We start from the raw sequence: 23,014 nt of genomic DNA on the forward strand, positions 1-23,014 counted from the left end.
CATCACTGTTCAAAGTGAGAGGTGCTGGGCCTAAAAGTTTGGGTCTGGAGATAGACCAGTATATCCCCATACCACGGATCACTTGACGATATCAGAAACAGAGTCTCATCCACGATTGATGCTTCTGATGTTAAATCGTTGGAGGATGAGGGAAGGTCACAAAGTAACTCTGCAAAGACAAGAGACTTCTTTGATTTGGATTTGATGAATTCCAGATCAAACTCCTACAAGATGACTATCCATTTGGAATATTTTCCCCCCAACAATTGACGTGACAGAATGTATGTCATAGGGTTGCAATCTAACACAATGGTAGTTTTGCGAAGGAGAATATAATGTCGAAATCTTTGTACTGCTTGAACGGTTGCTAAAGCCAACTTTTCAACATAAGAGTACTTTCTTTCTGTATCATTAAGATTGCGACTTAAATAATATATAGGATGTTCAATTCCATCATTTTCTTGCACTAAAACCATATTGATGGTTGTATCTGCAGTGGCGAGATACAGGTAAAAGTATTTTTGATAGTCAGGGGCATATTTTCGATAAACAGATTTCGCTTGGAATCGACTGTATTTAAAGAATTCATTAAAAATCAACAATTGAAGGGTGATTGAGTTCTTTTAAATAATCTTCATTGTCATCTTGAAGGTGGGAATGAAGATGATAATCTTCCCACGGCGTCTCTCCTATCATCATTGATTGGATGATTCCTTCATCTGTAGAATGTATATGAGACCAAGGATCAGAAGAGGTACCATATTCTAAAGACCTATCTATCCAAACAACTGTCGAGTGCGGATTGGGCTTTGCCTCACAATCCCAATAGATTGATTGCTAAAAAGATTTGATGGGTCTTGGCGGTATCCCCACATAATGATCATCACACTCAAAATTGTTGGAACTATTCTTAAACTTAGATGATGTAGAAGAGATCATATTATAGGTTTCAACTGTGGCTGCTTCTGCGAAACCAGATGGAGACGGGAGGGCAAAAGTACCCATCAAGGAAGGAGACTTTAGGAGACCTACTCCAACATTTTGAAGCGATTGTGAATGTCCATGTATCAATGGAATGCTTCCGGTAGCTTGTGAACTATTAGCAAAAAAGGCTAGTTGGTAGATGACTATTATTCCACCTTTGAAGGGAAATGCAATCGTTCGAAAGTATGTGGACACAACCGTAGCCATAGCATAAACCCAAGGCCTTCCCAATAAAATATTGTAATCAAGGAGTCCATCAATGATCTGGATTTCAATATCTATTGTTTTGCCCCCTAGTTCTACTTGCAAGCTACTTAAAATGTTGTATGGAGTGTACGTTCTTCCATCGAAAGCTTTTAGTGTTGTTGGTGATCGTGACAAGGGTGGTGAACCAAGAGTTTTCCAGCAACTCATTGACATGATACAGGTAGATTCCCCCTCATCAATAATGGTTCGATGAACATTTTTGTTGAGGGCTTTTACTTGTATAAGGAAAGCTAGTTGTGTTCGTAACTATGGTGTATATCCTGTATGATTAAAGACCACAAGATTGGAATCTGTAGGATCGATCCCACCTATTGCTGATAACAAAGCCTACTTTTGGGAGGGACAATGTTGCAATACCTCAAGTGTCGACATAGCGGAAGGCAATTGAGCCAAATCCTCCACTATATTATAATTTTGGGCTGCTCGAGCATAAGGATTAAATGTCAATTTACGTATGATTCCCTTTGGTGGCTTAATTGTTAATTCAGGAATAATCGGTGGAACAACTTCTGGTGAAGTTGTAGTCGAAGAACTAGGTTGATCAGTAGCCTGGTTGTTCGATGATGATGGATTCCCGTAATCTTTATTCCTTGTCGATACCAAAACATCATTTTTCTTGTTTGCGATGGATAGCATAAGCACTTGGGATGTGGAAGCATTATCAGTGGCAACCATATGTGTTTCTAGGTTCGGAAATGGGTCTGTCAACACTGCTAAGGTATTTGAATTCTTCAAAAGTTTAGCAACCTCAGATCGATGTGGACAATCTCTCGTGAAATGCTCCTTGTTGCATATCAAACATGGATAACGAGGTGGTTTCCTTGCCGCAGTAGGGGTTTCAGATTTTTCAGGATTGGAATTCTCCTGTTTCTTCTTATTATTTTTCCCCTTCTTCTTGCCTCCTGGTTGCTTTTGATTTTTTCCCTTGTCAGATGACACGACATTAATCTCAGAGGTAGGAATATTTTTAGATGAATTTGCATTTTGACTAGAAATAGCAAGAGCTTGACCAGATGGTCCTCTCGCCGTTTGTGTGCTCGAGGAACAAATCACGCTGTCACCGGCATGAGAGTCCCTACTTGATTTTCGAGGGGGTGGAATGGTAAAAGTTGATCTAGGAGCGTCAGGAATTTTGTCATAGAGTGTGCCTAATTGTGTATAAATCAGACCTAAATATTGGGCACGAGCAATGACTTGCTCTTCTATGACAACTCCTCCTTTTTCCACATCCCCAGTGATAGATGGCAATAAGGACTTAATAAACCACTCAGCTAAAAGTTGATCAAGAACATACGTCTTTACCATTCGATGACAACAATGTCACTCACGAATATGATTAGATATGTGAGTGGAAGTGGTCTATTTAAAGTTGGTAAGAAGTTTTGTTCTAATTTCGTACCTGATCGGAAACTAAAAGTGGGTTAAAAAGGTAGTGGCAAGAATGGTGAAGTTATCAAAAGAAGTTCTAGGCAATTCAATATACCATGTTGCTGCTTCACTAGTTAGTGTTCTCTAGAAAAGACAAAGTCTAATCGAATCATCATTCAGAGTGTTGGATGAACACCATAAATTAAAAGTCATTACGTGATTCGACGGGTCTTCTCCTAGATTTCCATTGAAATTTGGAATGTCAGAAGGGAGTTTATGTGGAATTGCCGGCCACCAAGGGGCATATGCAATTGGATCATTTGTGAGCTGGTTCAAATATGGTAGTTCTAGAGTTGCTACAAAGGGCAACTGTTGATTCAAGTTGGGTGGAGCATACCCAAGATAAGATGGAATCGCTTGAGCAGTAGGTCTTTGCATACCAGCATATTGCATTTGCATCTAGTAACCTTGATAAGGTCGTTGGATATAGCCAGTATAAGGCAGTTTTTGATAACCAGTTTGGAAATATGATTGTCTATAACCGGTAAAGCCTTGTTGCCCAGATCCTTGATATGTTTGATATTGTCCCATACTAGTTTGAGCTTGGGAACCAAGTCCAAACTTGGGTTTGGATTGCTGGAATTGAGGTTGTTGATATTGTGACAACCATGGTTGTTGGACCATTTGTTGTTGCCCAGTATTGGAAGATTGACCAAGTTGCGGATTAACTGTACCCATGTATACCTGAGTTGTTATGGATAAAGGAACACTAACCTGAAGTTGTGGTTGAGCCCCAGAAAAAAGTGGTTGTTTTAAAAGAACCTCAGAAACTTGAGCCACTTGCATTGAAACCTGAGATTGTGAGGAAGAAGGAACAGGTTGAGGTTGAGACACAATAGGTTGTGCTTGTGATTGCGGCAATGTCGTAATAGTAGGTGTAGTGGGAATATTCGACACAGGTTGGATCGGTTGCATTGGATATACAACCCTTGGTTGATCTGGCAGTATTGGTATCCAACCACTAGATGTAATTCCAGTTTGACCTGAATACTGTGGGAAACTCTCATATGGTTGTCCCCTAGAAAAAGGAGGAAACGGTGAGTAAGCATATTGTTCTCCATATGGTGGCATTCCAGTATTTAAAGGATACATCGGTCTTTGATAACTAGTTTTCCCAAATTGATACTGGTATGCAGGATCAAATTGCTGAGTTTCCATGTGAGAAAAACTAGATTGAAATTCGAACGAATAAATGGGAGACCATGGTGCTGAAGCAACCCCTGAGTGGGTTCCAGCTAGTGATTGGTAACCAACTGGAATGGATGGTGCACCATATAGGTGTGACTTAGGTGTACCAGAAAACACCGAAGGAGTAGCAGCAGAGGATTCTTTCGCAGCTGCATCAAATGATACATTCCTAAATGTTTATGGTTTTTCAAACATGGTTAACTTATCCAAAAGTTCTCCTAATGATTAGACAGGAACTTGCGATGAAGCAGGATTAAAGGAAGCAAACTGAGGAGTAGCAGGATACAAATTAATCCCAATTCCAAAATGAAACAGGGTATCAAATGGAGGATCCTCTACTATCTCCTCTATAGCAATCAGACCAGGTATAGTTTCTGCAGTGACAGATGGTGGAGGGGTGACAACTTCTGGATACTGGAACTCAAAGTCCAGATGTTTATGTAAATGAAATTTAGTCTCAACAAGAGGTTCTTGAACAACTCCTAGTTCAAGTGTAACCTTAGTTTGAACTAGGATGGGTTCTATACCAACTCTAGATGAAGTTGTTTTAGGTTCAGAAGTGTTTATCGTTACACTAGGATCAGTTCTAATGTCCTCTAGTAACTGCGAAACTTCCCCTTTAGAGGTAGATGTACCAGAAATAATTGGAGTAACTAGAGTCTTTGACGATGTTGAAACAAAAGTTCCAAATAACCCAGATGAACTAGACTCAGTTAAACGAGACCGCTTTGTCCAAATTGGCTTCGCTTCCGGAGGCAAAGACAGTTAACTCGCTAATCTCTGTGAATGATGGGGTTTTGATTGACTTTCTTCCACGATTTCGCATTACTTGATCAACTCAAAATTAACTAAAGGAAAATGATGTTATTCCAAATTCAATAATTTTAACAACGCTTGGACACAACTTTGCTTTTTCAGTTTTACAGAGTCGAGAAAAAGCTAAAGATGACTCTAGTCTCCTTCGATTTTTAATGAGCCTAAAAGGACAAGTTCTCAGATGGACCTTTTCTTTTAGAGACTCGAAAAGGAACGAAGGTGACTACTCTGGAGAATCTAGACAAAGGGTTTACCAAACCAATCGAAAAACTGCAATATACACCTTGGTGATAAATTAAAGAGAAATTACCAATGACTTATGTACAGTAGTCAAGCTTCCCGAATGGTGTATTTAGTGCATTGCGATCAATAAGGCGACAAACTTGGTTTCCTATGGATAAAGGATTTAAGCCTACTGGGGTCTCCCAATATATATGCGATGATACGGAGAGCACAAATCCGTGCTAGCACTTGTCGTATCAAGGAGGAGGAATCACCCAACCTTAAATGAAAATGATAGCCACTAGTTTTAACGATGCCGGAACACATCTCTAGCCTAGACCTCTAAATGTGTTGCGTTAAATTCCAAAGCGTTGTTAGATTCATTGAAGTTCATTTTAAAGTTGATCTTTCTTAGAGTTTTCCTTTCAATGGTTCACCGCGTAATGATGATCTGAAATTCCTAAGATGTAATCTATAATGATAAACAATCTTTTGTTTATTTGAACAATGAAAATCCTAACTACGAAGGATAGAGCATAGAAGTGCTTGTAAAGAAAAAAACAAAGAGCACTCACTACTGCAATTTCCCTAACACATCTTTTTGCACACAAAACAAAAAATGCTAAATGAAAATGCATGTATTTTTTTTTGCTTTCCTTAGTGTGAATGGTGCAAAAAGGAAAACTAAACACAACAAAGATCTAAAATATTGTACTCAAAATGACATTTTCGACAATTTTTTCTTCAAAAAGAGAAAGGAAGACTCAAAACGACACTTTCAAGTTTGAAGAAATATGTTTTCAACACTTTGAATGTAAACAAATCAAATCAAATGCATCAAGAAAATTTTAATCGACTATCAAGGGAAGGAAGAATTTACAACACTTCTCTTTTCGACAAAAAATGATGATTTACGACACTTTTATATCGAAGCGACAAATCGACTAAAACACTTTTCGACAAAGGATTGTAAATGAGGAACAAATACACAAAAAACATTCACTAATCCTAATGTAAATTGAGGCTGATCTAAGTGATGCAAGTAATCTTTAGTGAAGAGACATTGTTCATATTCAGCAAAACAACCAAACAAAACTAAAAACAAGTCAAAAACCCTCAAGTTCTAGATGGAAAAAGAGTTCAGTCAATCATCGCACCTGAGCTTCACATAAATTTAGATGCATCACACTTTTAACACTTGGGAGGTGAGATGCATACTGAGTCATAGTGGAAGACAGTGTGATGGTCTAGGGAGCAATTTCTGAAAGTGTTTTGGCTCAAATTGCAGCAGTTTTCAAGGAAATCAAGCTTGGTTTTGATGAACAATGATAAGAAAAGTATGATGGAATGTCCTAAGAGGTTACTGAGCTACCAAAAGGGCATCTAGATGTGCTTTCAAGTCAAATGTTTAATTCATAAACTACACCAGAGATAGACTGAAGCAGCATTTATCTACTATGCAATTGCAAAGCAAGATCAGTTCGAAAGCTACCTGGCTGGCTTTAGACTCTGTCTATAATTTATAAAATTGAACATAAAACAAACAATAACAACAAACAAACATCTGGTCTCCCCAGCGGGGTCGCCAATTTATTTCTGGGAAAATTAGTGTCTTGTTGAATGGATAACCCTCTATGTTTGGAAGCTACCCTAGAAACAACAATTTAAAGAAATTCAATGATCTTTCCTATGTGTAACAGATAAGAGAAAGATAGTAGAAAACCAACCTGGAACTTTTTCTTGATCCCTTGCCTGATCTCTCTCTCCTTTGGCAGATCCAGTAACTCCTCCCTGTACTTAACATGCTTGGAGAGTACTTGCACAAGTATAGCAATAAATAACTGTCAAAGCGTCGTGATCTATTACAGCATAAACATTATAGAATCAGATATATAATGAACAAATGAAAGCATTCACAATTACACAATCAATTGGGAAAAATCCTAAAGAACTTTCTTAATAATAAGGAGAATTACAACCCAATTTTCGGATCCAGTTCCATCCTCCTAGCATCAATCCTTCTTCACCTCACGAACTAGCAAGAACACACCAACAAGAATGCAATGCTCTCTCCTCAAACTAGCAGCACTTACTTCCAATTCACAACAATTCAGCCTCTTTATCTCTTGAATGGGAGATCCTTTAATAGATGTTTGCAAGGGTGTGAGTCATCCATGGGGATTGCTTAGTGTCATTCCACTTGTTACAATTGGTTCCACAAGAGAGGGAATTGGAGATGGTTTCCTAATTCCCTTGGTCAGCCCTTGGCGAATTCAGAGAGGCAAGTGGCACAGGAGAAGTTTCTAGAAGATTCCATGAGCAACCAACTAACAAACTACCCCAGAAATTTGTCCATCCTCACCCATCACCACCTATAGAAGGCCTAAACAGCATGCATCGCACCCTGACAGTGTACCAGTCAGTACACATCGCACTTCGATAGTGTAGCAGTCAGTATGGTTTAGTTTAGGTAATTTCTCGATGATTTCTGAGGTGGAGCTTTTAGGGAATGATGCACTCAAATGACTAAGTTCCTTTAGGGCATGAAACAACTCTTTTAGGGGTTGATGAACCCTAATACATCGACATATAAGTTTGGGGTTGATGTGCCCAAACATGTCTATAACAGGGTGGTATGCGCAGAATTCGTTGCCTTATCAGACTGATCGCACTTCTTGGTGAAACTTTCATGAGCTCTTCCTCGCTTTCTCGCTGAGGAAAAATCAAGGGGCTAGTTTCTATCTCTGCACTACCTTCATTTCTATATATCCTCCCACTTCACGTAGCCCCAAACATCAATTTATTCACATAATCCACTTTTCACACAGTAGCATTTTAATCCAAGTGTTCAAAGATTTAACCTACTTACCTCATGGTCCTTTGAGGAAGCGTTGTTTTTCCTTGCTATAGCTGACTGAAGTATCTACCGTGAACTCGGTGATAAACCCTCCTATGATTTTATCGAGCTAATGGTCCACAACATGCGCAATCTTATCTTTCGAGGTTTCTAGTCTACGCACCAATTCTGGAGTCCACACAATCAGTTTGTCGAGCCTACACCTTCCTTGACTGTCTACTAGCTTCACGATCCACTCACACAACTCAGAGGGGAAGGATGCAAAGAAAATTTCATGAATTTTCGTATATAAGTAGCGCTCTAACCACTATTCCATCGATACTCACGGATTCCTGTTTTCCTGCACCCCGAACTCGTGAATCTTTTTGTCCAGCCACTCTTTAATTTCTTTCTTTGTTGGATTCTTGTGACATGACATCAGATATCTCTTATGCAGATCCCAGTCCCAGTAACAGAACCATTTATTGGCTTGTTGGGGCCTAAACCAGGTTCAAAGGTGATTTAGCCAAACAAATCTCAGTACTACTAGCCCTTTCGGCAACAGTCTATGGAGCGTGGACTGAGGTCTCACCCCAAGTAGTATGGGAGGGTGCTAGAACCAGGTTTCTGCACCCTGGAGATGTCTGATGAGTTCTAGTGGTCTGCGGTTCGACCCTGTGAGCACATTTTTACACACACTTACCTATACCTTGCAGCCTAAGATGCTTCCTTCGCACAGCCCTACTCGGGGGTTGAATGTTGTTATTATCCAAGCCTTTACTAGTATTCCTCTGTTAGTTGATCAATTCAACCTACTTGCATGCTTTAAGTTCTACTTAGCAATATAAATCATTCATACAGGTGCACGTAGTAAATAAGCAGTATATTTGCAATTTATATCAAACATGTAATAACCCAAGTACATATACACAGAATTCAGATAAAAATTCTCTTTATTATTTTCTTTCTCGATTACAGACTCGACTCTACCCTGCGCACTCAGTTGCAGGGGTTTGTGCACTCAACTACAAACTACTAGGTGTTTGTGCACTCAGCTACAGAGCCTTCTCCTACTTTATGACCCAAGACACACTTTACACTTAGACTCTTGTTCTTCGCTTCCACTTTTCCATCTATTACTTCGCTATCTTTTACACTTAGAGCCTCGCTCTATTTATACAATCCCATGGTCCGTGGACCATGCATAGGCCGACATTACATTACAAGACTAGGGTGGACAACCCTGTGACCCTATCATACATTTCGCACTCCGTGCCCACAATTCGCGGAGTATTTACAACAAAACTTGGGATTTGAGCCCCAAAACATTCCTTGGGGGGATTCCATGCCCAACAAATCATATCATTACCATATCCCTTGCAACATAAAATATACTTCAAATAGAAGTATTCATGAAAAATCCATTCACTTGCACACTTGGCCCTTTGATCTTCTTCACCTTATATACTTATATCCTTTGTTAGTACCTTGGACCAAAACCATAGTTATGTTGATGGTATTCTTTGATGGTATCAATATTCTTTGCCACGCTCATTACCATGGGTCAATACCATGGTAGGAACCCCTAGTATTCATTATCCTTAATTTTCCACCCCATACGCACTTTTCCTTTTGTGAAAGTGCATGCATATGTATATGCTCCTTTTGTTCTGTGAAACCACGTGTATACGCTACTTGGACAAGGTGAAATGGCATATACTTCTTAAACCATTATCTTTCTTCAATCTCTGGAGTCTGATCTATAATCCTTTGTTGTTAACCTGTTACACTGTGAACTGCCATCATTCATCATATGTGTGAGTTTCCATCAAGGACAACACCTGTATCATAATGCCAACAATATCCCCCTTTGGAATTGATGGAAATTACCATATTAGTGTCTATTACATCAATTTGTAGAACCTGTTAGATATATCAAATAACATCAAGATACCCTCCCCCTTTGACATCAAGGGAAAAGGGTGGACCAAGATATTCTTCCCCTTAGAGTGTTGTCCATGATCCCCCTAAGCACATGCAGAGTTTGCAGAGAATAACATGACTCGCTAACTTAGCTATGTGAGTATGACCTACCTATCACCAATGACTCATACATACATCAATCACCCAACCAAGTGGGGATATACCAAATGTTCATACATGACTGAAAATTTGCAATTATTACATCATCCTTCCCATGCATAGTGGGGTTACAAATTACATCATAGGTATTTACATGACCTTTACATCAAATGATATACATGACATTTATAACAATGACGAATGATCTAAACAAGACCATGAGAGTCATCACCAACTATCATACACCATATATGATCTGCACCATAAGCATCTGTCAGCAGTATCAAGATCAACAGCCTGTATATGTCCACCATCAAAAGAGTGATCTGAATCAAAACAACTATGTGGACCAATAAATATAAGTGTCATCATGTACCAAGGTCTTCTAATATAATGCCAAAAATTCATTATTAGAAGCATATGCTCCCCCTGAACCTTTGCCAATTGTTCACTGTCAGATCTGATCATTTCATTTCTCAGTAAGAATCATCAAGGCATCATTATCAACCAGTTATTCATCAAGTTATTAACCACTTATGAGGGCCAAAATAACTTCTACATATTATCATAAGACTGTAATCATCATCAATTTGAACAGAAAAGATAATTGATAATTGATCGAACCATATCAGACCCCTTTTCCTGAGTCTGTCCCACTGCTTCTTCATCAAAACAACATATACATGGCTATACAACTTCTATCTCATGTATATACATGACTTGTCTTCATAATAACTGCATACGAGAATTGGAATACTGAAGTTTCAAACTTTCAGCTCCCCCTTAGTTTGTTATGTCTGTATACTGAGCTATGCCATATCTTTCTGACAACACTTCCTTCTTCTTTCGTACCTTGGAGTGTGATGATGTTTGTTCCTTTTGGTACGTTCACCGAGTTTTGCTCCTACATTCTTTTGCTATATGCCAAAACTTGTTACAAGCATAATATCTTATATTTTTCAGATTCCTTCTATTACAATCAATAGCTTTGTGACCATACATATTGCAAGAAAAACAATATCCCTTAAAGTACATGGAAACTGATGATCTTTCTGTGTGACAGTTACTAGCTTGAACCATTCTACTTCTTCATATGGCTTTAACATATCCAGAATTATGACATATAAAACATTCAATATTATTCATCAGAGGAAAGAACTGATTATCACTTCCATAGTTAGGAGTAAATGATTTTCTTTGAAGTCTTTCTTTCCTTGGTTCTTGATGGGCTTGACCTCTTATCTCCTTGTTGAGCATTTTAGATTTTGCATTAGATTTCCTTGCCTCATATTGTGAGATAGATTAACCTTCAATAGTTTCATGAAAACCAAGACCAGTCTTTATAAGAGGATAATGTTGAACTTTAATGATATCATCTAATGTTTCCGATCCTTTAGCAACTCTAAGATTCAGATTTTTTGTCTTCTCAAGTTATTTTCTTAGACTTACTACTTCATACTCTAATTTTTCATTGTGCTTTGTCCTTTCTAGTGAATTGATGTGTCACTATGTCTATGCATGTATCCTTTTCTACCAAACAGATTTTGAGTTGAGTGATTTCTTTAGGAAATCTTCTTCTTCTAAGGTATCATTTTCATTTAAAATCTTGAACATCTTCATCACTATTAGACATCACTATCTTCATGAGTATAATAACTTCTTATATTACCTTCTGCATAAATCTTTCCTTTGTCATGAGGACATTTAGCAGCATAATGACCAACTCTTCCACAAGCAAAACATTTGAAGGGAAGCTTACCTTTGAATCTTCTAGAACCCTGGTGAAGTTTCTTCACAAAGTTTACCTCATATTCTTTTGATATGTATCCTAATTATTTGAGATCTGCCTTTTCCTTTCCTTTTGCAGAAGCTTTGAAAGTGTCTTCTTTGGTTTCTAATGGACCTCCCTCCCTCATTTGAAAGACATTTAAAAATCCGTGAAGTTGAACAATAGTAACATATTGTAGATCTTGCTTTTCTTCAATGGCAGATACTTTCGACTCAAATTTAGAAGACAAAGATATCAAAATTTTCTCAACTATAGTAACCTCTTTTATTTATTCACCCAGATTTCTCATATGATTTACAATCTCATCCAATCGTAAGAAATAATTAGCAATAATTTCATCACTATGCATCTTGAGAGTTTCATACTGGATTCTAAGAGTTTGGAGTTTAACATGTTTTACCTAGGAGTCTCCCTCATAGATCTGAATGATTCTGTCCCATATTCCCTTGGTTTTGTTGAACTACATGACTTTAACGAATTTTGATTTTGATAGACTTCCCAATAGAGAATTAATAGCTTTGGCATTGATTTCATATGATTTCCTTTCTGCTAGATCTGTGGGAACTGCTGTTAGGTATTAGTATCCTCTTTCCACAATTTCCAAAACCTCAGCTCCAAGTGACTAAAGAGAGGTTCTATTTCTTGTATTCCAATATACTAAGTTATCTCCGTTGAAGATTGGTGGTATGATAGATCCCATTCCTTCCTGATTGCTCATCTTGAGAGATCTTCCTTCAAGTGATCAAGCTTCTTCTGAAGGACCTGCTTTGATACCAATTGTAACGAATAATAATGGGGGGAGTGAATCAGTATTATCAAATCAATAACTTTTTCATTTCGTAATAATATTTATATATGCTACTTTATTGAAGGGAACTCACGTGTGCATGCACCTGTTCTTAAGGAAACCAACGTATATCCAATGAACCTATGATTCAGTAAATTCATCATATGTTGATATTTAATGAGTGCATCAATACTTTATTAACCATTTAAATAGTAACCATGTGCACTAATAACACAATAAACCATCACACATAAGAAACACACATGAACACCAAGATTTAAGGTGGAAACCCAATGCGGTAAAAAAACCACTTGCTACTGTCGCCTCTATCTTCTTTCAATATAAGAAAAACCTATTTACAATTGTGTAACGATGAAAACTCATACCAGTACGTAGGCACCCACCTATTGTGATCTGAAATGATCATATGTTAAAACTGAAGTAGAATTGATTATGCCATTAATGAATTGAATGTTAACTGAAAATGCGGAAACTGAGAGAACTGCTTGAGAAGAAAGACTTTACGATAGCTGATAAAACATAAGTAAGATGCAAAACAATAATGTAAACAACAAATACACAATGATACCAGATAACAATATTGATTACGGAGTTCGTCCCTTATGGACTACGTCTCCGGGTCCGCTTTCAAGATGGGTGACTGCCTTAATAGGATTGAAACTGAGGAGATGGATTACACAGAGAATTGACTAGACTGAATGTGCACACAGGCATTTTTTATCACTGTCATAAGGAATCTCTCTAAACCATCTTTCCAATGCCAATCATGGTTCCCAATTCCGACTCCCGATGCTCCTGTTACACGAAAACCAAAATAACCTCCAACCTCCAAAATCTGCATACAAAACTTCAAAACCACTCTAATGCACTTCAATGAGAAAATTGCCTTTTTAAAATCCTGCAAGTACACTCAAACCTCCTTAGGCTAAATCTGAGGTCAACCACGTGAGAAATCGTTTGATTACCGGTCATTGATGTATACCATTAACAAATGCAATACTACTCACCAATAATGATAATGAGAGTCAAGGTACCTAGTACAATCTAACAAGTGTCAATGAATGAGTTGAAGTCAAACACTTGAAAGAATATATCAATCAAGAGACAATTATGTTTTCCCACTGTCGATAGCCAAGGAATCTACCACTGATGACTGAAAACCCCAAGGTACTGCCAAATGGACTCTAGATCTTTTTCCTAGAGCAAATGAGTTATAGTCGATAGGAAAAGATCCGCTAGAAGGAAGGAATTAAGGAATCCTTCATCAATCTAGCGTGAGTGTAACCCGTAGGCCAATAATGTGGAAGGAATGAAACGAAAAAGATGTAGTAACCCAACCAAATCATGTTTCCAGCATACACAAGATGTAGCTAGTGCATGATACAAACCCTTTGAACCAACCAATAACGAAAGTTGACACAGAGGCAAGGAATCCACCAATAGGGTCAAATGGAAACCAATGCATTGCAATAATCCCAGTGTGATAATGAAAGCTAATGTCAAACACAAGGGAAACGACTCAGTGAAAGACCCATGATATTGATTGATGTTGAGCACAAGATGACCCATCAATAATGAAAATAGGGCTAGGGTGCGGCTCTAGATATGCCCTCAGAGCAATTTGTCATAGTCGATAAGGACAAGACCCACTAGCAAGAAGTCAATGAAGACCTTCTCAAACCAGCACGAGCAAAGGACCAATATAACTTATGTGATGACAAACATGACACTAACAACCAGGGATGGGCAACTGAAAAATAGGTCAAAAGACACCACAAAGAGGCCGACTCAGGTTTACTTCCCTTGAACAAAATCACGACTCAATGATGACCATACTCCAGCATATAATAACTATGTATATGTTTTTCATGCAAGAGGAATAAGCAAACTCTCCATATGATTGGAAGAGGTAACCAATTGGAGGAGTACTGACTCAATAACAAGGTTAAGGTGCTCCTAAGTCAAACTAAATCCCACCCAAATGGAGGAGAGACTTTCTTTTGAGTGCTTTGTTCAAGGGTGACATGACTGACTCTAGCTGCCAACAAAATATGGAAATGTCGTCCCGTTCCCTCTCTTTTTGGAATATATAAATTTTTTGTCTTTTTATTTAAGCCAGAAAAAGAATAAAAGAATGCCATAGTACAGTGGAAAGAACGAGTGTCAAAGAAATAGATGATCTAGTTCTTGGGAGGGGAACATTCCTATGCTCAATGTAGGGAGGCGAAACTGGTCAAGGACACTCAAAGGGATGCTCTTTCCATAAGTAAAAGGATGTGTCAAGTTACAAAAGCTAAGTGATTGCATGATTGACTTTGCAGTAGACATGGTCAAATAAGTGGCTTAAACATGAGTCCAAGTGAGTTGGCTCAAGGCCAAAAGGTGATAATAGTAAAAATGCAATGCAGCAATACAACTCAACACAAAGGAGCCTCTAGGGTATAAGGCTAGAAATTAGCACGGAAGAAAAGAGAATTTATCTTCAATGCATCAGTCATGGCGGGACTAAAGAGGACTCCCGAGCCTACTCAGTATAGTAGCATGGGCAACCAATTTTAGCAAGGTTCTAACTAAGATGCCCATGTAAAGGATGGCTCTACCATCACATCATGATTTCAAAATCGGTGAGTGAAAATGGTTTGCTAACCAAGATATGATGGGGTTGACCCTATGGCTAATGTATCGCTGAATGGAGGCTAGTATGCAAGATGCAGCAAAAAATGGTTTTCCCTAACCTAAATGCTAGTGAGAGAACGATACCTGCCATGACGGGTTAGCGATCATGGGATTGAAACAACATCTCGTAGAAGTCTCCAAAATTTCCTGTAAAAACAACCCACTCTCAACAATCCAAGCCCACATGTCAAAAAATCCATGAGACAAAAATCAATTTTTGAAAAAATATTTTGCAATTTCAAAGTTATATAATGACTTTTGGACTCATAGTTTTTTCATTTCTGTTTGGAGCAAAGAGCTATGGAGCAAATCTAACCAAGCTTTCCTCTAAACAATTGGACCGTTCAAAACACCCCAAAGTCTCCAGGTAATCCTCAAACCCTATTTGTAATGCTTTATGATAGTTTTTAAAAGTTTTTTCAAATTTTTTACCGTGGGAAACTATGCCCAAAAATTCAACTCTGCGTACACACGGGTTGGATGTGAGTAACCCGCGTATACGATTGCCCTGCACATGACTGTGTGTAAAGGTAACCCACGTGTACATGAGTTAAAGTTTTAACATATAAATTAACGGTTGAAACTTCAATTTTTTGTAGGATGACTATCACTTGGAGGGAAAGAGAGCATACCACTATAGATAATGAGGTAATGAATGACCAAAATGCATTGGATGCTCTAAGAGGCTATGGCTTACTCAAATTCTTTAAAATGCCAAATATGAAAGCCAATACGCGCTTGCTAGAACTTTTGATCCACTATTAGAGCACAGAGAACAATGTTTTCATGATCGACCAGATGCCTCTATGGATTGAGGTTGAAGATATCTATTTCATTACTGGTCTCTCCCGAAGAGGGGAGGTTGTGCATTCGACAGGCAGGATGAGAAGTAGTCTTTCGGTGGAAGACTATGTCTATATATATTGTCTTGGACATCCAAAGAAGATTAGAAGTCAAATTCCAATCAAACATGTGGAAAGTCTATCCTTGAGGATTTTTCTATTTACCATTGCACAGGTAAATGGGTCAGCTTCCCTGCATCAGGTGTCACAAGTATCTATGAGCCTAGCAGTGGAATGTCTTACCACAGTATTTGACTAGTGCACGCCTCTTCTAACTAACATGAAGAGTCAATTGACCTCTTTACAAAAGGGTCAAATGAAGAATTTTGGATATGGAACGATCTTGTTTTCATTCTTCTTTGAGAAGGTACCTGGGCTATGTCCCAAAGTATCAATGTCCATCAGTAGCCCTAGAGATCCACGAATGGGTAGATGGGTGGACCTAATGAAGCACCTCGAGGGTGGTGACGTGCCCAGAACGACCTTTGATGATGCATTTTTCACTTGGTGGGACCAACAGATCATCGCAGTCGATGACTACCCATATTTCGACATGGATTTTCGAGGAGATTCAGAATTAGTGTTACCACCAAATGCGGCATGGAGAGACATAGGTAACAATTTTTAAGTTTTTATGAGTTTTTTAAGTTTTTTTGGATTTTTTAGTATGAAATGAACTTAGAAAAAATATTTTTGATGAGACAAAATACTGACAAAATATAATGACCATGTTCCAGATGTGGGTCCAGTGAGACTTGATGGATTTTCGAGGCACAGGCGTCGCAGAAGAGGGGCCGAAGAGGCAACAGCTGAGACAGAGAGAGTCCTTTATGTTGTTTAGAGAAACTTGGTGAGACTAACTCACCAGGTACCTATGATAGCTATAGAGGATCTGCCTGAGGAGATGCAGCGTCGTGTGGTAGGGGTACCATGGGACTAGGTCCGGATACTTCGGCGTGTAGCCAACGTTGTGGTTAACATTTTAGCCACTCATCCTGAGCCGGCTCGATAGATAGATCTATGTATGACTGGACATGATTATGGGCATAAGCCCAAATTTTGAGGGCATCCTGTCCCAATTTTGTATATTATTTTTTAAAAACTCCATCTATATACAGGCAATTTTATGATATATATACAAATTCAATTTTTTGATGTTATTTAATTTGATGAATGATTAATGTGCCAATCTAATGCATGATTAGCAATAAAGTCTGCTAATGAATTCTCAGATCGTGGAATGTGAACATATGTGATATAATTAAATGATCGTTGCAACACTCTCACTCTCAAAAATTGGCGATATAAATAAGGATCACGAACTCGATAAATGTTATTTAACTGTGACACCACCAATTGTGAGTCTAGATAAACTACCAACGAGTCAATCCCATAAGATATTGTTTCGGATAGTAAATTAAGAACAACAGTATATTCGGAATGTTGTTCAAAGCAGTGCCAGTACATACCCTCCTCGACACCATCAACTGGCCTGATGGATAATAAATTCACCCAAGCCGTGGAAGCAAGATTCCGAGTGTGCCTACTTGCACCATCAACGAATCTGAAATATATCAAGTCATCCATCAATACCTGCCGAAGCAATTCAAAAAATACCGATTGTTGAGTCTTGAAAATGTCATTCATTTCCATTACACTTTCACTATTATGTCTATTATATCACCTCCATTTCACTACTATGTCACCACATTCATCCCACTTTCATTATCATTGGGCCACATTTATGTTTTTCCAATCTTTATTAATTCTAAGCCTTTTAAGTGAATTTGTGGTTAAAAATTAGAAAATAATGTGCATATGCTTATACCTAACAAATGGGTTGAGATTGTTGACATGTGTAGGTTGAAAGGAGGCTTCTAGAAGACCCTTATGTGGCACTCTAAGGCCAAATTCGAATTTGAGTGGAAAGAATCATGGGATCATGAGGATATGTGTCACATCTCCTAATTGTATTGTAACTCTAAGAAGACATGTGTCTTATCAGTTCCTATTTTGATTAGGACTCTAGAGGTAGAGGGAGAGATTCATGGACTCTCATTAATGAGATGGCTTCTCATCTTTTTGTATCAATAGGAGATCTCTCTCCTTCATTTGTTAGCTTATTATTCTTTTAGCTTGTAAGTTCTTTAGCTTGGAGTTTTTAGTTCTTCCTTGATGGCTTTTGAAAGCTTTGGAGAGCTTTGTTGTACTTTGTAATTTTGAAGAATTTGAATAAAGCTTTGATGTTCTCAACATGGAAGGAGATGTGAAGTAGATTTCATGGAGCATATTAGAATGTAAGGTAGAGTAGATTTCATTTTGTAATTTTGCTTTGATTTCATTATGTCATTTGATTGCTTTCAAGTTTGATAGATTAGATTTTTCATTCATGCAATTTTAATTCATGCAAGTGTGTTCAACCGGTTGATTGTAGATTAGTAATGCACATAGCTTTTTAATGACTAATGACATGATGGAATCATCTTGTCCTTCTGCTGATTTATTTTCTGAGTTCTAATTCCAGCATTGTTATTTCTTTCAGTTTTGTTTTGTTCATTTACTTTTCGACAAGATAGATATTAGACTGCTCATGTCATTTTCAGTTACCTCCTATAGCCAGAGCGACTCAAATGGTGAGGGATTGAAGTATGAATGCGTAGTTTGATATTAGTTTATTTTTCTGCAAGTTAGTTATTGAATTGCTCATGTCATTTTCAGTTACCTCCTATAGCCAGAGCGACTCAAATGGCGAGGGATTGAAGTATGAATGCGTAGTTTGATATTAGTTTATTTTTCTGCAAGTTAGTTATTGAATTGCTCATATCATTTTCAGTTACCTCCTATAGCCAGAGCGAGTCGAATGGTGAGGGATTGAAGTATGAATGTGTAGTTTAATATTAGTTTCATTTTATGCAAATTAGATATCAGATTGCTCAATTTGTTTATGATTACCTCCTATAGCCAGAGCGAGTCGAATGGTGAGGGGTTAGAATATGAGTTGATGTAATATGATTTAGTTTACTTTTCTTACAGTTTTTGAATTGCTTTAAGTTCAGTTTTCTTTTTATACAGCGGCAAGGATATTGGGTTTCATAGTCACTAGTTCATTGATTGGTTGTTGCATTCTATTTTAATTGAAGTAGCTGCATATTTACACTTTTGTTTAAGTACTAATTCCATCAATAACATGTTTTGAGATCTTTTGAAGACCTAAGTTTTGTAAGTTACCATTAGGGACATAGGCCTTGTCTTGAAATCTCTATCCATACTTGTTCTTTAAAAGTATTCTTAAGACCTTAGAATAGGATTTCCATTTGCATTAAACACTTCAGGAAACCAACAAGAACAAAACCCCCAAAACAACATAAACTATAAAACAACGAAGTAAGAAAAAGGTTAACTAAGCACATATGGTGCACCACACTTCATCAGTTTACGATACTCGGATTGATAATTTATGTAGAGCAATTTAAGACGTTAAATTGACTAGACACCGATATCAAAAAAACGCTAGACATATATGTACAAAGATACAATATATACAAACAAGAAATTGCTCAACTGAAGCCTAAGAAAAATACTTCTTAAGGTAGAACCCATTTCTAGGCTTTGCTAGCTTGTTCCCTTCAAAATCAATTAATTCATAAGCCCCTTTTTCCAAAACACGCTTGACTATAAAGGGACCATACCACATAAATTTGAACTTGCCTACCCCTAGGGCATCTTTATCTTGGTCATAGACTAAGACAAGGTCGCCTTCAGAAAAAATCTGAGGACGGACAACTTTATCCTATTGAGTTTTAATTCTCTTCTTATGGGCTTCGTTTATTTTGGCTGCATCTCGACGCTTCTCATAAAGATGCTCCAAATGAACAAGGCATTCTTCGAGACTAGATGTCTCCGGAAGAAGTTCTACAGCTAGCTTAAGGGACAGAATTTCACATTTGATAGGGAAGATAGATTCCAACCCATAAACTAGTTGAAAAGGAGTAAAACCAGTGGCAGTCTTAACTGAGGTTTGATATGCCCAAAGCATTGGGTACAACATGATGTGCCATTTGGATCGAGTTTTATCAATTTTCCTTTGTAGGATGGTCTTAAGGGACTTATTCACAGCTTCAACCTACCCATTGGCCTAAGGATAATATGGAGATGAATGCTCCTGCTGGAAGCCCAACATGAGAGCCAATTCAGCCATCAGTTGATTTTGGAAGTGACTGCCATGGTCAGTGAAAATCCCTCTTGGGATACCAAATCGTGAAATAACCTGGTTGAAGAGAAACAAGGCTACTGTCTCACTATCGTTTTTGAAATTAGGCATGGCCTCAGCCCACTTCGTAAAGTAGTATACAACCACAATGACGTAATTGTGATTCCTTGCCGAAGGCAGATTAGAGGGCTCTCTCTTTAAGTTTTAGTTTTGTTTTAAAAGATATTAGGCTAGTTATGAAAGTTTAGGGGTTTTGATTGTTTTTGGTGGTCGAATTCAATAGCAGAGGGGTAGGACTGAGTAGTTTAGGCCATTGGGCCAATGGAGTCAAAGAATATGGCTTAACTGGATTTGGTTTCTTAACAAGGGATGGTTTCACAGGGCAAGGTAGTCAAACAGGGAACAAATAAAGACTTAAAATAGATGGAATGGACTCAAAATGGGTGAAGGGAAGTTAAGAATCCTTCAACACATTTGAAAGAGGGAACTTGAATGATTACTAATAAAGAGCATTTAAGAACTATTTTCCAAATAATAAAAATGAATAAACTAGGAAACATGTTACATGAGCAATTAAGATTTCATTGTTTATGCTAGTTCAGAGGAAAACATTAAGAATAATAACGATTGAAAACACATTGCATTCAAGCACTTTCCGAATTACTCTTTTTCATTTATCATTCAGATATGAAACATAGATGATATAATAAACAAGGAAAACTTTAAATCACAAGGTATAGAAGACTTATTGATCCAATGTCTGACTCAAGAATTCTGTGAAAAATCCTTTGCATTAATTCTTCATCTAGCTAGCCATACAAAATTTTTTCCAACAACACTTTATGCCAAAATAATCAATATTACAACAATGTCCAATAATCCACACTCAATACTCCAATTGAGGGAGTATTTATATAAAAAAAAATTTACAAAAAATATCTCATAACAGAGTGAGATATATTCTAGGATGACTATGAATAAGTTACAAGAAAATAGAGACAAATGGTCTTGAAGATACAAGAAAAGGTAAACTGATGTTGTGTTGTTCCTATTCTTGTGAGTGTGCTGGAGGCAGACCCTATGATTTGGCTTGTTGCTGTCTTCTTTCGTAACTCTATGTTGGCTGTCGAAATATTTGGTGCTAGTGCTGCTCCAAGAGTTGAAGGGACTGTTGTTGAGACTACTGGTATCACATCGGGAGGCTAAGAGTTCGACTCTCCTAGCTTGTCCTTTAATGATTTTTCAAGTTCTTTCTCAGTCTCATTCAATCGTTCATTAAGTTTTAAGAGCAAATCCATCAGCTCTTCTTCAGATTTTTGCTTTATAATCTCAGTAGTCTGTGGATGCCTTGAAGGTGGCAGCTTTAGTTGTTTCCTTAGGGCAGCAATATCTTCATCTTTCTTTTTTATTAAGGCTTCTGTAGCCTTCACATCTTTGGGATCATGACCCAATCCAATAATTATTTCTTCTAAAGACTTTATTCTGTTATCTTTGACCTGAGAGGAGGCCTTCTCCAAGTGTAGTTGGGCAGTTGTGTTATCCAAGGAATTTTGCAACCTTTGGGCCATCATTGCCTTAACAGACAAGGTTGAATAAATCATTTCTCCAGTTTGTTTATGCAATTAAATCTGATCCAAAGGATGAATATCCTTTGCCATGACTTCAAAATTTGTTCTGAGATAATCTATTGTTGATTTACGTTGTTGCACCTTTGGTTTGAAATAGCTCACTATCATTTTACCTTCTTTGATGTCATAGGCTGACATCAATCTCTGTTTATTTGTGGGGGAAATTTTCAAATATTGATTATAAACTTGAAGCCTCAATGGATCATTCCTGGCCTTTATTTTTGTAAATCTTTTCTTGATATCTGAGGCATTTGTCCCTAGTGGCTTGAAAGAAGATACCTCTGCACTTTGCTATCTTTCTAGCTCCTATCTCTGTGAGCTAGTGGATGTTCCTCCTACTGGAAAAGTTTGTTGGCTCTCTACTCTTTCTTCCCTCTGATGAACTGTAGTCTTTTCAGCAAATTCATCCTCTAAAAGGGGATTTATTCTTTGTCTTTTTGTTCCAGGCTATCCTGAAGGTTCACTGGCAGGGGTAGTTGTTTCCCTGTCTCTCTTTTTGTTTCTTTCCTCATTTATAGGAGTTTGCAAAACTAGAGGTTCTCCCACGTTGCCCTAAGTGGGAGGAGTATGTATTTGGGCCTGTTCTTTGGAAGTTTCAGGCTGCTTAGACATTGTTGACTATTTTTTGGTTTGAATGATGGTCTCTAATTCCTTGCCTTTTGATGTTCCTGTCACTGGTGTGCTTGTTTCCTGTGAAGGTTGCTGAGAGGTTCCCACGATGGAGGCACCTATTCCTGATCTTTGAGATAACTCAAATGGTACCTACCCAAAAGAATCTAGGTCAAGAGTTTTCTCAAGATCTCTCATAACATTCTCAATATTGACCTATTCACTATCATCTTCTACTAGGGTCCCCTCCCTCCATTCATCCGTATTTGCGAATTGCTCAATCTCTGGAATCCTATGGTGAATGTATGGTGGCAACCTGTTTTTCATTCTCCTATCACAGATGAAGCCATTAGGGTCATATGCCCTCCAACCAAAACTTTTGTGCAACTTAAGATGATCTTCTAGAATTTTCTCTGCTTCTTTCCATGCTTCCCTATCATTGCAGACAAAAGGGCCTAACTGATTTTTTATTCTGAGTTGAGCTTTCTTTTTGGCTTTGCAAAAATGAACCATGTCTGTATGTATCATTTGTCTGAAATATTCAAATTTAAACAGTCTCATTGGAATGTATTTTGGTAATTTGAAAGGGCGGAGCTCACATCCATATATCCTGATTTCTGTATGGTTCT

At 37.8% G+C, this 23,014-nt stretch overlaps 1 pseudogene; it reads right to left on the reverse strand.

The window, feature by feature from the left end:
- Positions 1–4,092: 4,092 nt before the first annotated feature.
- LOC149146111 (elongation factor 1-alpha pseudogene) overlaps positions 4,093–23,014 on the reverse strand; it is a 47,033-nt pseudogene continuing 28,111 nt past the window's right edge.

Source organism: Pinus tabuliformis, chromosome X (genome assembly GCF_031772625.1).
Source record: "Pinus tabuliformis cultivar Carrire ecotype Pingquan chromosome X, CPIR1, whole genome shotgun sequence".
In the NCBI taxonomy this organism is placed as follows: Eukaryota; Viridiplantae; Streptophyta; class Pinopsida; order Pinales; family Pinaceae; genus Pinus; species Pinus tabuliformis.